The sequence below is a fragment of the Pristiophorus japonicus genome, chromosome 6 (genome assembly GCF_044704955.1).
Source record: "Pristiophorus japonicus isolate sPriJap1 chromosome 6, sPriJap1.hap1, whole genome shotgun sequence".
Lineage (NCBI taxonomy): Eukaryota > Metazoa > Chordata > Chondrichthyes > Pristiophoridae > Pristiophorus > Pristiophorus japonicus.
The window spans coordinates 231170946-231185475 of record NC_091982.1 but is presented as its reverse complement, the minus strand read 5'-3'; positions in this window follow the sequence as shown (position 1 = coordinate 231185475).

Below are 14530 nucleotides of genomic sequence, written 5' to 3'. Positions count from 1 at the left end.
AGAGATTACTGCCCCAACTCCAAACGGAGAGGCATCACATTAATCTCCTTAGATATGTCATAGTGAACTAACATGGTGCTCTCTACCAATTTGCTTTTACACTCATTGAATGCTGTATCGCATTCTTTTGACCACTTCCAATGGACCTGTTTTTTTCAAGAGTTCATTCAGTGGATGTCATACTGTAGCCAAATTTGGTAGGAACTTCCCATAACAGTTCAAAAGACCCAAGAATGAACGAAGTTCAGTGACATTCCTGGGAATGGGTGCATTTCGGATCGAATCCAATTTTTCCATGGTTGGATGTAAACCATCTTTGTCTACTCTGTACCCCAAGTATTCCACTGAGTTTTTAAATAACTCCTACTTAGGAGCAGCCACTCGTACTCTGTGCTTCTCTAGCCGTTTGAGGATTTCATTCAATATGTTATTATGAATTTGCCTATTTTGTGCTGAAATTAGTATGTCATCCAAATAACATACTACCCCTTCAAAACCTTGCAAAATCTGGTTCATCACCCCTTGGAATATGGCAGGGGCGGAAGACACTCCAAAAGGTAGCCTATTGAATTGATATAGGCTGAGATGAGTATTTATCGTCAAACATGACTTGGACTCCTCATCTAGTTCAAGCTGTAAGTAGACATTCGTAAGATCCAGTTTTGAGAAGATCTGACCACTTTTCAGTGTTGTGAACAAATCTTCCATATTCGGCAATGTATTGGGGATATTACCCTCTAGAACCTGGTTTTCGGTTACTTTATAATCACACACAATCTTACCTTACCATCGGACTTAGGTACAACAACAATGGGTGTAGCCCAATTACATCGCTCTATCTTACAAATAATGTTCTCAGTCCCTAGTCTTTTGAGTTCTTGCTCAACTTTCTCCTTGAGTGCATATGGTACGGAACGTGGCTTGTAGTAAACCAATCTAGCGTCCTTCTATACCCTGACACTCACCTTGAAGCCTTGGACCGGACTGCCCGTTTCGCAGAGCACCTTCGGATACTTGTTGATAACCTCATCCGTTGATGAAAATCTCGCTTCCACATGGAAAATCTTACTCCAATCCAGCTTCAGTGAGCTCAACCAATTTCTTCCTAGTAAGGCAGGCTTGTCTTCTTTCACTACTATTAGAGGCAAGCTTTGAAATTAACATAGAAACATAGAAACATAGAAAATAGGTGCAGAAGTAGGCCATCCGGCCCTTTGAGCCTGAACCACCATTCAATAAGATCATGGCTGATCATTCCTTCAGTACCCCGTTCCTGCTTTCTCTCCATACCCCTTGATCATTTTAGCCGCAAGGGCCATATCTAACTCCCTCTTGAATATATCCAATGAACTGGCATCAACAACTCTCTGCGGTAGCGAATTCCATAGATTAACACCTCTCTGAGTGAAGAGGTTCCTCCTCATCTCAATCCTAAATGGCTTACCCCTTGTCCTAAGACAATGTCCCCTGGTTCTGGACTTCCCCAACATCGGGAACATTCTTTCTGCATCTAACCTGTCCCGTCTCATCAGAAGTTTATATGTTTCTATGAGATCCCCTCTCATCCTTCTAAACTCCAGTGAATACAGGCCCAGTTGATCCAGTCTCTCCTCATATGTTAGTCCTGCCATCCCAGGAATCAGTCTGGTGAAACTTCGCTGCACTCCCTCAATAGCAAGAGCGTCCTTCCTCAGATTAGGAGACCAAAACTGAACACAATATTGCAGGTGAGAAACATAGAAACATAGAAACATAGAAAATAGTTGCAGGAGTAGGCCATTCGGCCCTTCTAGCCTGCACCGCCATTCAATGAGTTCATGGCTGAACATTCAACTTCAGTACCCCATTCCTGCTTTCTCGCCATACCCCTTGATCCCCCTAGTAGTAAGGACCTCATCTAACTCCTTTTTGAATATATTTAGTGAATTGGCCTCAACAACTTTCTGTGGTAGAGAATTCCACAGGTTCACCACTCTCTGGGTGAAGAAGTTCCTCCGCATCTCGGTCCTAAATGGCTTACCCCTTATCCTTAGACTGTGACCTCTGGTTCTGGACTTCCCCAACATTGGGAACATTCTTCCTGCATCTAACCTGTCTAACCCCGTCAGAATTTTAAATGTTTCTATGAGGTCCCCTCTCATTCTTCTGAACTCCAGTGAATACAAGCCCAGTTGATCCAGTCTTTCTTGATAGGTCAGTCCCGCCATCCCGGGAATCAGTCTGGTGAACCTTCGCTGCACTCCCTCAATAGCAAGAATGTCCTTCCTCAGGTTAGGAGACCAAAACTGTACACAATACTCCAGGTGTGGCCTCACCAATGCCCTGTACAACTGTAGCAACACCTCCATGCCCCTGTACTCAAATCCCCTTGTTATGAAGGCCAACATGCCATTTGCTTTCTTAACCGCCTGCTGCACCTGCATGCCAACCTTCAATGACTGATGTACCATGACACCCAGGTCTCTTTGCACCTCCCCTTTTCCTAATCTGTCACCATTCAGATAATAGTCTGTCTCTCTGTTTTTACCACCAAAGTGGATAACCTCACATTTATCCACATTATACTTCATCTGCCATGCATTTGCCCACTCACCTAACCTATCCAAGTCGCTCTGCAGCCTCTTAGCGTCCTCCTCACAGTTCACACCGCCACCCAGTTTAGTATCATCTGCAAACTTGGAGATATTACACTCAATTCCATCATCCAAATCATTAATATATATTGTAAAGGATTGGGGTCCCAGCACCAAGCCTACGGCACTCCACTAGTCACTGCCTGCCATTCTGAAAAGGACCCGTTGATCCCGACTTTCTGGTCTGCCAACCAGTTCTCTATACATACCAGTATATTACCCCCAATACCATGTGCTTTAATTTTGCACACCAATTTCTTGTGTGGGACCTTGTCAAAAGCTTTTTGAAAGTCCAAATACACCACATCCACTGGTTCTCCCCTGTCCACTCTACTAGTTACATCCTCAAAAAATTCCAGAAGTTTTGTCAAGCATGATTTCCCCTTCATAAATCCATGCTGACTTGGACCAATCCTATCACTGCTTCCAAATGTGCTGCTATTTCATCCTTAATGATTGATTCCAACATTTTCCCCATTACTGATGTCAGGCTAACTGGTCTATAATTACCCGTTTTCTCTCTCCCTCCTTTTTTAAAAAGTGGTGTTACATTAGCAACCCTCCAGTCCATAGGAACTGATCCAGAGTCGATCGACTGTTGGAAAATGATCACCAATGCATCCACTATTTCTAGGGCCACTTCGTTAAGTACTCTGGGATGTAGACTATCAGGCCCTGAGAATTTATCGGCCTTCAATCTCGTCAATTTTCCTAACGCAATTTCCCGCCTAATAAGGATATCCTTCAGTTCCTCCTTCTCACTAGACCTTCGGACCCCTAGTACATCCGGAAGGTTATTTGTGTCTTCCTTTGTGAAGACAGAACCAAAGTACTTGTTCAGTTGGTCTGCCATTTCTTTGCTCCCCATTATAAATTCACCCGAATCCGACTGCAAGGGACCTAGGTTTGTCTTCACTAATCTTTTTCTCTTCACATATCTATAGAAGCTTTTGCAGTCATTTTTTATGCTTCCGGCAAGCTTCCTCTCGTACTCTATTTTCCCCCTCTTAATTAATCCCTTTGAACTCTGCTGTATTCTAAATTTCTCCCAGTCCTCCGGCTTGCTACTTTTTCTGGCTAATTTGTATGCCACTTCCTTGGAGTTAACACTATCCTTAATTTCCATTGTTAGCCACGGTTGAGCCACCTTCCCCGTTTTATTTTTACTCCAGGCAGGGATGTACAATTGTTGAAGTTTGTCCATATGATCTTTGAAGGTTTGCTATTGCCTTTATATTTCACCGGCACGGTGATACGACCTACCACTGGAATTTTCTCTCCCGAGTAGCCTCTTAGCTCTATCTTGGATTTCTCCAGTTGGAAATCATGCAATTTGTCGAGGTACAGCGACTCCGGTACTACACTCACGGTTGCACCTGTGTCAATTTCCATTGGTGTCTTGAATCCCGCAACATCTATAGGATTTTGATGCTTTCCGAATCGCTGTCCGTTAATCTCATGCTCCTGATGACGTGTAACTCTAACATCTCCTCGTCCTGTTGTTGTTCTTCCATGCTATGTAGTCTCTTGGAATTTCTACTCATAGCTTTGAACACTGGACTCATAGCTTTAAAAGCTGGTTTACCCTTCAGTCGGCATGCCTTCGCAAGATGCCCAATCTTTCTGCAGAAGAAACACTCTGCCTTCATGGAGGGACAACTTTGAGCAATGTGTTGTCCCAGGCACCTATAACACGACTTCGACACTTTGTTATAATTTCCAGTTTCTGAAACTTTGGGCCCCCACTGTCTTTTACCTTGAACCTGCAGGTGAGTTACCTCAGTTGACTGACAACTGTAATTATTATTTAATTCTCGAGAATATTGTTCGGCCATGCCCATCGACCTCGCTGTCTGACAAGCAATCTCAAAAGTCAATCTTCCGTCATCAATAACTTCCTTCTGATCACATCATTTTTCACCCCACAACCAAAACGATCCTGTAATGCGCGGTTTTGAAAGTTTCCAAAATTACAGTGCAGCGATAGCTTTTTTAATGCAATGATGTAATCACTGATACTGACATCAGCCTTTTGATTCTCAATCTCAAAACGATAGCTTTCAGCAATTTCTAATGGTTTGGGGTTATAGTGCTGCTCCAACTTCGTTAAAATCTCTTTAAGTGTTGTGTCCTTTGGCTCGTCAGGCACAAGCAGATTTACAAGGGTTTCGTACAATGCCGGACCCACCTCCGATAAGAAGATCGCTTTATTACGTTCCAACATAGCCCGGTTCTGGACTGCATTGTCTCGAACTTCCATTATGTTATTTGCAGTTAAATACATTTCTAGCCGATCCACATATTCTTTAAAATGTTCCCGGTCGTGTCTACATTCCCCCAAATGTCCAATTATACCTGCCATTTTAATCTCTAGCTGTTCACACCGTGTGCTGTACTTTTCATCGGATTTTGTAGCTTTTTTCCAAAAACAGAAACTTCCAAAGTCTCTCTGTCGGCTGGCTGAATCCTTCACCAACAAAATTTAAGCTTTAAATCAGCTGAAAAATCCCATCTCAATCGCCAAATGTGATATATTCACAGAGCACAAGCACACACAGCTCCTAACATGGCAGGCAGCTCTCTTGGAATTCTCTGGAAATCTGCCTGGTTCTGTTTATTATTAACCCTGCACTTGCAGTACACAATACGTCCACATCCACAGTGTGGAGCTACAAACATTACAAGCTTATAGACATTACAATCGGCGAAGCAAATGCACATGCTAACCAATGTTCTATCGAATATTTTTTGGCCCTACTTGGTCAGTGTCAGCCATGGCCCACTGGGCAGCACTCTCACCTCCCATTCCAAGGACTTGAGCACATAAATCTAGGCTAACAGTACTGAGGGAGTTATCATAGGCAGTCCCTTGAAATCGAGGAAGACTTGCTTCCACTCTAAAAGTGAATTTTCAGGTGACTGAACTGTCCAATACGGGAATTACAGTCTCTGTCACAGGTGGGACAGACAGTGGTTGATGGAAGGGGTAGATGGGACTGGTTTGCCGCACGCTCTTGGCGACGAGACTCAAGGTGCTCAGCGCCCTCCCAGATGCACTTTCTCCACTTAGGGTGGTCTTTTGCCAGGGACTCCCAGGTGTCGGTGGGGATGTTGCACTTTCTCAGGGAGGCTTTGAGGGTGTGAAACACTGAGGGAGTGCTGCACTGTCGGAGGTGCCGTCTTTCAGGTGAGACGTTAAACTGAGGACCCGTCTGATCTCTCAAGTGAATGTAAAAGATCCCATGGCACTATTTCGAAGACGAGCAGGGGAGTTATCCCCGGTGTCCTGGACAATATTTATCCCTCAATCGACATAACAAAAGCAGATTATCTGGTCATTATCACATTGCTGTGTGTGGGAGCTTGCTGTGCGCAAATTGGCTGCGGCGATTCCTACATTACAACAGTGACTACACTCCAAAAGTATTTCATTGGCTGTAAAATGCTTTGGGATGTCCGGTGGTCGTGAATGGCGCGATATAAATGCAAGTCTGTCTGTCTTTTCTTCCATTCAAAATAACATCCATGTGTGCTTTTTACATTGCAAAGCTAGCAAGCTGGATGTGCGGGTTCCCCAGAGCAGTGCGTGCTGCGCAGGTTAAAGGGAAAATTGCCGGTAAACTATATATTAAATAAACCTGGTATCCCATGTATTAAATGCACTGGTATCTTGTATATTAAATCTAACCTTGTATCCTGTGTATCAATTCTAATCTGGTATTCAATAGTAACTTTCAAAAGGGAATTGGATACATACTTGAAAGGGGAGAATTTGCCGGGCTATGGGGAAAGAGCAGTGGAGTGGGACTAATTGGCTCGTTCTTTCAAAGAGCCAGCACATCTGTGCTATATGATATTAAATTTAACTGGCATCCAGTTTATTAAATCTAATCTTGCATCCTTTATATTACATTAACTGCTCTCCTGTATATTAAATCTAATGTGGTTTTCTGTATATTAAATAGCCTGTAGATTAAATCTATCCTGACATCCTTTATATTAAATCTAACCTGGTTTCTTGTACATTAAATATAACTACTATTCTGTAATGCCATATGTGATGAAAATGAATTATTTCCACAATTTTATGCCTCTTCGACTAAAGATGTTGACTCTTGCTGGGCAAATGTTCCAGGGGAACCAAGAGCTTCCAGTACCTCACTCAAATAACCAGCCTATATGTGTAAGTCTAGACAGTGAGTAAAGGCAGGTTATTCGACAATAGTAGGCATCATAGCTGATCCCAATTCATTCCTACCTAACATTCACAGTTACAGGCGTCAGCAGAAATCATTGAACAGTGATCAGAAGTGAGAACACTAGTGAATGTTTTCCCTCCATACACCACAAATGAACATAAGAACATAAGAAATAGGAGCAGGTGTAGGCCATTTGTCCTCTCGAGCCTGCTCCGCCATTTAATAAATCATGGCTGATCTGATCATGGACTCAGCTCCACTTCCCTGCACACTCCCCATAACCCTTTATTCTCTTATTACTCAAAAATCTGTCTATCTCCACCTTAAATATATTCAATGACCCAGCCTCCACAGCTCTCTTGGGCAGAGAATTCCACAGATTTACAACCCTCTGAGAGAAGAAATTCCTCCTCATCTCAGTTTTAAATGGGCGGCCCCTTATTCTGAAACTATGTCCCCTAGTTTTAGTTTCCCCCATGAGTGGAAATATCCTCTCTGCATCCACCTTGTCGAGTCCCCTCAGTATCTTATATGTTTCGATAAGCACCCTTACCATAGAGAAGTTATGCTAAACTTGTATCAAACCTTGGTTAGGCCACACTTGGAGCACTGCGCACAGTTCTGGTCACCATATTATAAAAAGGATATAGAGGCACTGGAGAGGGTGCAAAATAGATTTGCAAGGATGATACCAGAAATGCGAGGGTATAAATATCAGGAAAGGATGAACAGGCTGGGTCTCTTTTCTCTTGAAAAGAGAAGGCTGAGGGGTGACCTAATAGAGGTCTTTAAAATGATGAAAGGTTATCCACTTTGGTGGTAAAAACAGAGAGACAGACTATTATCTGAATGGTGACAGATTAGGAAAAGGGGAGGTGCAAAGAGACCTGGGTGTCATGGTACATCAGTCATTGAAGGTTGGCATGCAGGTACAGCAGGCGGTTAAGAAAGCAAATGGCATGTTGGCCTTCATAGCGAGGGGATTTGAGTACAGGGGCAGGGAGGTGTTGCTACAATTGTACAGGGCCTTGGTGAGGCCACACCTGGAGTATTGTGTACAGTTTTTGTCTCCTAACCTGAGGAAGGACATTCTTGCTATTGAGGGAGTGCAGCGAAGGTTCACCAGACTGATTCCCGGGATGGCGGGACTGACCTATCAAGAAAGAATGGATCAACTGGGCTTGTATTCACTGGAGTTCAGAAGAATGAGAGGGGACCTCATAGAAACGTTTAAAATTCTGACGGGGTTAGACAGTTTAGATGCAGGAAGAATGTTCCCAATGTTGGGGAAGTCCAGAACCAGGGGACACTGTTTAAGGATAAGGGGGAAGCCATTTAGGACCGAGATGAGGAGGAATTTCTTCACCCAGAGAGTGGTGAACCTGTGGAATTCTCTACCACAGAAAGTTGTTGAGGCCAATTCACTAAATATATTCAAAAAGGAGTTAGATGAAGTCCTTACTACTAGGGGAATCAAGGGGTATGGTGAGAAAGCAGGAATGGGGTACTGAAGTTGCATGTTCAGCCATGAACTCATTGAATGGTGGTGCAGGCTAGAAGGGCCGAATGGCCTACTCTTGCACCTATTTTCTATGTTTCTATGTTTCTCTGTTTTGATAGAGTGGATACAGAAAGAATGTTTCCACTTATGGGGAAGGCCATAACTAGAGGCCATCAATATAAGATAGTCACCAAGAAATCCAATAGGGAATTCAGAAGAAACTTCTTTACCCAGAGAGTGGTGAGAATGTGGAACTCACTGCCACTGGGAATGGTTGAAGCGAATAGTAACGATGCATTTGAGGGAAGGCTAGACAAGCATATGGGGGAGAAGGGAATAGAGGGTTACGCTGATAGATGAGCAAAGATGATAGGAGGTTCGAATGGAGCATAAACACTGGCACAAACTGATTGTGCCGAATGGCCTGTTTCTGTGCCGTATATGTGATGTAATCCTGTGTCATACTGCTGTCCAAGCTGAGATTAGCTTACTCATTATAGACAAAGGATTGAACTATCGTGAAAGTCATACCCTATGAGGTCCTTTGGTGCTTTCAAGGATATACCTGAAAAACCAAACAAACTGGCCATCATCAAGACTGTTCATTATGTACACCAAAATCAGCTGCGCAGTGTGGATTAGATTTTACCTCTTGGACCCAGATATGAACATAGACCAGACAGATGGATTAGAAGTCTCTTCCATCTCTTGTTTATAAGACCCTCACGTGACACAAGTTTGGGTGGTCTCAACTGGATTGCCCGTGAACACGCAGCACAAAGAGGCACCACAGGAGGCTGATGTGGGAAACGGAAGCTATCACAGTGGAAAAGAAGGGTTATCTGTCCCACCTGTGACAGGGACTGTGACTCTCGTATTGGACTGTACAGCCGCCGAAGGACTCATTTTAAGAGTGGAAGCAAGTCTTCCTCGATTCCGAAGGACTGCCTATGATGGTGATGAAAGAAGGGTTTGCTCCACTGAGGTTGATCTGGAACCATGTTGTCGGGACAGTTTTGAAAAGAGATTTTCTCTGCATTTAAACGTGCTGGATGCCGACTTACAACAGAAATATGTTCAACTTCCCATCTATCGTTTTGATGAGTACAAAAAGCCAAAAACTCTTTGTGATATTTTCAGGGAGCTCACAGTACACACAGCCTTAAGATGGCAGAATCTTCCAGAAGTCACCAGTCAGGCGACCTGGTCCCTTTATTATAAACAGCACTGGCTGCAGTGCCACAGACATCCACAGGCGGCGCTATATATATTACACTCTTCGGGATATCATCAATGATCTGAATCGTGTCCATGAAATAAATTGGCATCTTGTTTTTTTGGTCAGTTGGGTGTTTGACATACGCAGAAACCTGTTACGATGTTTCAGAGGGGATGAAATTCATTATCATTCCATTTGGACCCACGCTGCATACTCTCTAAGGAGAAAGGGCCTCTAACTGGACTACCAGGAAGCGGGAGTGCCACGCGATCAGACAAGCACTCAGGCAGAGCGCCAGGCTGAGCGATCACAAGCAGGACCCCACGAAGAAAATGGAGCAGCAGCGGGAAAACCAAGGTAAGTTTTTTAAAATTTTCCATTGGCCACCTAGCCTTTGAGTAGCTAAATCAAATGTTGGTCCCTTAGAGGATGACGCTGAGGAATTAATAATGGAGAACAGGGAAATGGCAGAGACTTTGAACAAATATTTTGTATCGGTCTTCACAGTAGAAGACACTAAAAGCATCCCAATAATTGATATTCAAGAGGCTATAGGGAGGGGGGATCTTAAAACAATCACTGTCACTCGAGAAAAAGTACTAGGGACTAAAGGCGGACAAGTCCCCTGGACCTGATGACTAACATCCTAGGGTCTTAAAATAAGTGGCTGCAGAGATAGTGGATGCATTGGCTGTAATCTACCAAAATTCCCTGGATTCTGGCGAGGTCCCAGTGGATTGGAAAACCACAAATATAACACCCCTATTTAAAAAAGGAGGGAGGCAGAAAGCAGGAAACTATAGACTAATTAGCCTAACATCTGTCGTTGGGAAAATGCCGGAGTCCATTATTAAGGAAGTACTGGCAGGACATTTGGAAAATCACAATATAGTCAAGCAGAGTCAGCATAGTTTTATGAAAGGGAAATCATTTTTGACAAATTTTCTGGAGTTCTTTGAGGATGTAATAAGCAGGGTGGATAAGGGGGAACCAGTAGATGTCGTATATTTGGATTTCCAGAAGGCATTCGATAAGGTGCCACATAAAAGGTTACTGCACAAGATCAGAGCTCACGGGTTTGGGAGTAATATGTTAGCATGGATAGGGGATTGGCTAACTAACAGAAAACAGACAGTCAGGATAAAATGTGCCATTTTCAGGTTGACAAACTGTAACTAGCGGAATGCCACAGGGATCAGTACGGGGCCTGAACTATTTACAATCTATATTAATGACTTGGATGAAGGAACCGAGTGTAAAGCAGCCACATTTGCTGATGATACAAAGATGGGTGGGAAAGCAAGTTGTGTGGAGGACATAAAGAATCTGCAAAGGGATATAGTCAGGCTAAGTGAGTAGGCAAATATTTGTCAGATAGAGTATAATGTGGGAAAATGTGAGGTTATCCACTTTGGCCGGAAAAATAAAAAAAAAAATTATTATTTAAAAGGGGTAAGATTTAAAAATGCTGATGTCCAGAGGGACCTGGGGGTTCTTGTACATGAAACACAAAAAAATTAGTATGCAGATACAGCAAGCAATTAGGAAGGCAAATGGAATGTTGGCCTTTATTGCAAGGGGAATGGAGTATAAAAGCAGAGAAGTCCTGCTACAACTGTATAGAGTATTAGTGAGGCCATACCTGGAGTACTGCGTATAGTTTGGTTTCCTTATTTACGAAGGGATATACTTGCATTGGAGGCAGTTCGGAGAAGGCTCACTCGGTTGATTCCTGAGATGAAGGAGTTGTCTTATGAAGAAAGGTTGAGCAGGTTGGGCATATGCTCATTGGAGTTTAGAAGACCGAGAGGTGATCTTATCGAAACATATAAGATAATGAGGGGCTCGACAAGGTGGATGCAGAGAGGATGTTTCCCCTTATGGGGGAATCTAGAAATAGGAGGCATAGTTTCAGAATAAAGGATCACCCATTTAAAATGGAGACGAGGAGCAACTTCTTCTCTCAGAGGATCGTGAACCTTTAGAATTCTCTGCCCCAGAGAACTGTGGAGGCTGGGTCATTGAATATATTTAAGGCAGAGATAGATAGCTTGTTGAGCGATGAGGGAATAAAGGGTTCTAGGAAGCAGGCAGGGAAGTGGAGTTGAGCCCATGATCAGATCAGCCATGATCTTATTCAATGGCGGAGCAGGCTCGAGGGGCCACATGGCCTACTCCTGTTCCTATTTCTTATGTTCTTAAATTTTTAACCCGGTAGCGGACGGCCACCCAATCCACGCCTCCTGTAGCTGTCGATGCTTTTTCCCGGCATTGCTGTAGGGGGTGGAAGCAAAGTTTGGGGCCGCAGCACTAATGGGGCAATGCGCACGCCAATGATGTCATCATCGCCAGGTGCTGGAGATTGGTGCACAATACCATAGCGCCACTTCTAAACTCCTGCCCAATATGGTGGGAGTCATTGCCAGCACCGCGCCTGGGCGGTAAGGCATTTGTGCCCCGTCGCTAATGGGAGGCGCAAGTGCATCGAATTTCTAGCCCAGAGTCTCCACACCAAGCTACTGAGAAATCTATACAGGTAGAATTTCTGCTTGCTTGATATGAAATACACACAAATGGACACAACTATTGTGTCTGTAAGCACTCTAGTAATGACTCCACGAGGCAAGGTATTGTACTGAACTGTGGTGACCTTAGTCCATTTATTACAGCTCCTGAGTGAGGGTACAGCATGGTAAGCTCCCTTTTATACCTGGTTACCTGTTGTGTACAGGTGACCCCTAGGTCTCCACCAGTTGCACCCTCTGGTGGTACAAGCACAGTGTATACAGTGTGAAGGTACTTCCAGTAGTCTTATGTAACTGTACATTGAGTGTCCTGGGAGTATACTTATGTAACTGTACATTGAGTGTCCTGGGAGTATACTTATGTAACTCTACATTGAGTGTCCTGGGAGTATACTTATGTAACTGTACATTGAGTGTCCTGGGAGTATACTTATGTAACTGTACATTGAGTGTACAGGGAGTATACTTATGTAACTGTACATTGAGTGTCCTGGGAGTATACTTATGTTGTACATTGAGTGTCCTGGGAGTATACTTATGTAACTGTACATTGAGTGTCCTGGGAGTATACTTATGTAACTGTACATTGAGTGTCCTGGGAGTATACTTATGTAACTGTACATTGAGTGTCCTGGGAGTATACTTATGTTGTACATTGAGTGTCCTGGGAGTATACTTATGTAACTGTACATTGAGTGTCCTGGGAGTATACTTATGTAACTGTACATTGAGTGTCCTGGGAGTATACTTATGTAACTGTACATTGAGTGTCCTGGGAGTATACTTATGTAACTGTACATTGAGTGTACAGGGAGTATACTTATGTTGTACATACACAACAGCAACCCACTTATCCAAGTCCCGGAAGCTTAAACACATGAATTGAGGCTTTGTGTGTTTGCAAGAGTACTGCCAACATTTAACTAGCTATACATGGATACCGTACATGGTAACCTTCCTACCACTTCTCCAGCCGGGACCACTCTAGCTGTCGGAGCACTGGTTTGCAAGGTTATGTGGCGTTGAGTGGGCCGATCCCAGTTCCAGTGACATGTCTGGACTTATGACAGGCCCAAGCTGCCTAATCAACCATCAGCAATATCCTGGAGTACTTGGATCTGCCTTGCTCCAGTACCTGATTACTGAGTCTGCCATGGAGGGATAATCTAGTTCCGATTTCTATCTCAGGGTTAAGCTCATAGGAGCCGAAATTGCCCCTCTCCTTAAGGCTTGTTACCACTGCAAATCATCGGTCACGCTGCGGAGTGGAGTGGCCGCAGACTTTTTGTGGAATAACCGCTGATCGGCCGATTGCCCTTCTGAGTTTTTCCAGTGATGCCCCTATACCCCCCTTACTGCTCTGCTGCTGCTGATCACTGTTAAACGCATCATCACCATGCACACCGCCCAATCGAACCCCCCGACGGTGACATTCCACTCCGAAAATCTTTGGCCCGCCCGTCAGTGCCAAAACCTGTTTTTTCCCGGTGGTCCAGTGAGGCTGAGGCCTTCTGGAGTGGTGATGTGGCTTCCCTTGAAGGGGAGGGCACACTGCCGCTGCCGCCATGTTTAAGTGAAGGGTAGAGCTATGGTGACGTAGCACCATGATGACGGCATCGCGGCAGTCACTCCGCACCGCCCCCAACTTCCGCCCCTCAGGTATTGTCACTGCCCCCATTAAGAGCAACTTCCAGATCCAAGGAAAAAAATCAACAAAGAGCCAAATGTCGCTCAAGAGGCGACCTGAACCGTAGCTGCGGTAAAAACCATCAAAACTGGGTGGGAGCGCCTAGCTTCAGGCAGTGGTCAATTTCTACCCCCTATCTGAACTTTTGCTCAGAATATTGTCTTACAGCCATCCAATATCCCCTGTACCTCACAGTTTGAGAATGACCATTTCCTTCTGTCCTGTCTCAAGATCAATTTTATGATTTTTATATTCGTTCATGGGATGTGGGTGTTGCTGGCAAGGCCAGCATTTATTGCCCATCCCTAATTGCCCTCGAGAAGGTGGTGGTGAGCCGCCATCTTGAGCCGCTGCAGTTCGTGTGATGAAGGTGCTCCCACAGTGTTGTCAGGGAGGGAGTTCCAGCATCCTGACCCAGCGATGATGAAGAAACGGCAATATACTTCCAAGTCAGGATGGTGTGTGACTTGGAGGGGAACGTGGAGGTGGTGGTGTTCCCATGCGCCTGCTGCCCTTGTCCTTCTAGGTGGTAGAGGTCACGAGTTTGGGAGATGCTGCCGAAGAAGCCTTGGCAAGTTGCTGCAGTGCATCTTGTAGATGGTACACACTGCAGCCACGGTGCGCCGGTGGTGGAGGGAGTGAATGTTGAAGGTAGTGAATGGGGTGCCGATCAAGTGGGCTGCTTTGTCCTGGATGGTAGCGAGCTTATTGAGTGTTGTTGGAGCTGCACTCATCCAGGCCAGTTTGGACTTGAGCTTATACATAG